Here is a 2,237-nt window from a genome sequence, read left to right on the forward strand (position 1 = left end):
AAAATGTTTTGATTCGGAGATCTCAATATCTCCTAACACCCAATGAACTCCTCTCTCTGATCTATCCTTTTCCATTTACATTCTGCAATTTCAATTTATGCAATCACCCCAATTCCCTTTTAATTTCAGCAATTTAACTTCTCGCACTTTAATTCTCGCAATTTAAGATTCAGTCATTTCAATTCCTTGCAATTTACATTTCCCGCCAATTTACTTTATGCAATTCACACCCAATTCTTGATTCCGCTCAACTAATCAAACTTCTAATTCGAATTGCTCATTCAACCAATCCTTGTGGGATTCGACCTCACTCTATTGTGAGTTTTTACTTGACGATAACCGGTGCACTTGCCGGAAGGAATTTTGCCGTTTGTGCAATTTCCCTTAATCGTAGCTATACCGAGTTATAGCGCATCAAGTTTATAGCGCCGTTGCCGGGGATTGGTTTTCGATTGACAATTCTCAAATTGGAAGTTAACTAGATTGAGCATTTTTCTTGTTTGTTAATTTAGTTCAAGTTACTTGTTGAATTTTGATTTATGCACTCTGTGATTTGCTTTTTCTTTCTTTATGCTTTTAAATTCAAGCAACTAACTCACTAACCCACTAACTATTTGAATTAATTCCTCACTGCTCTAACCAATACTCTTCCATTAACCAAGAGTATTCCACCTGTTTGTTACTTGTGGTGTGTTCTTGTATGACAGGTAGGAGAGGAGAGACATCAACTCCTCCATATACCGAACCAGAGAGGACCCTTCATAGACTTAGAAGGGAAGCAAGAGGGAAGAGAGTACTGAGAGAAGAAGAATCTGAAGGAGAATCTGAGGACAACTTTGAGGAAGCTCTAGATCTCAACATGGATAGAGAATTTCACAACCATGAGAGGGCTGATGGAAACAATGCCATTCCTGAGAGGAGGGTTCTTGGTTCATACATAAACCCAACCTCTGGGAATTGTGGTAGCAGCATTCAGAAACCACCCATTCAAGCCAACAATTTTGAACTCAAACCACAGCTAATATCACTGGTGGAAGACCATTGTTCGTTTGGTGGGAGTGCCAATGAAGACCCAAACCAACATCTCACTAAATTCCTGAGAATTTGCGACACTGTGAAGTCCAATGGAGTCCAGGAAGATGCCTATAAACTGCTCTTGTTCCCATTTTCACTTAGGGACAAGGCAGCTAAGTGGCTGGAATCATTCCCAAGGGACAGTCTGACAACCTGGGATGAGGTGGAGAGCAAGTTTCCGGCACGTTTCTACCCCCCACAAAGAGTCAATAGGCTTCGATCTGAGGTTCAAACTTTTAGACAAAAAGATGGTGAGACGCTCTACGAAGCATGGGAGAGGTTCAAAGAATTGACAAGGAAATGCCCACCAGACATGTTCCCTGATTGGGTGCAATTGCACATCTTCTATGATGGACTTTCTTATGAATCAAGGAAGGCTGTAGACCATTCATCAGGAGGCTCATTGAACAGGAAAAAGACTGTGGAAGAAGCCATTGAAGTGATTGAGACAGTGGCTGAGAATGAGTACTACTATGCTTCAGAAAGTTCAGAGAGGCACAACACTAAGGGAGTCATGGAGCTGAACCATGTTGATACAATCCTAGCCCAAAATAAGGTGTTTGCCAAGCAACTAGCAGAGCTCACCAGGAAATTAGGAACAAGTCAAGTGGCTGCAATACACACACAAGATCAAGAGGAGGTAAGCATTGAAGGAGGTGATTGGGAAGAGGCCAATTATGTGGGAAATCAACAAAGGCAATCATATGATCCACATTCCAACACTTACAACCCAGGATGGAAAAATCACCCAAACTTTGGGTGGGGAAACCAGCAAACCCAACCACAAAACCACAAACCTTACAACCACAACCAACACAACAATTCCACATACCAAAACTCCAACCAAAGATCATACCAAGCCACACAAAACACTTACTCCCAACCACCATATCATGGCCAAAATAATCAACCTGCCCAACCTAATCCTCATGGCCAAAATAACCAACCTGCCCAATCCAATCCGAACCAACAATTTCAAGATCAATTAAACCGGATAGAAAGAATGCTTACAACCATGGGTCAAGACATAATAGAATTGAAAGCCTTTAAGGAAGAAGTAAATTCCAACTTGCAAAACCAAGGAGCTGCCATCCAGAAGCTAGAAAATCAAATTGTGTATTTGTCTAAGCAAACCCCTGGACCAAGCGTTTCTCATGGTGCCA

At 41.6% G+C, this 2,237-nt stretch overlaps 1 non-coding gene across 1 annotated transcript; it reads right to left on the minus strand.

Moving 5' to 3' along the window:
• Positions 1–1,285: 1,285 nt before the first annotated feature.
• Positions 1,286–1,389, minus strand: LOC127746359 (small nucleolar RNA R71). Its single transcript, XR_008007978.1, has one exon. It is a non-coding gene; the product is annotated as a small nucleolar RNA R71 (small nucleolar RNA).
• Between the last annotated feature and the right edge of the window lie 848 nt (positions 1,390–2,237).

Source organism: Arachis duranensis, chromosome 3 (assembly GCF_000817695.3).
Source record: "Arachis duranensis cultivar V14167 chromosome 3, aradu.V14167.gnm2.J7QH, whole genome shotgun sequence".
Lineage (NCBI taxonomy): Eukaryota > Viridiplantae > Streptophyta > Magnoliopsida > Fabales > Fabaceae > Arachis > Arachis duranensis.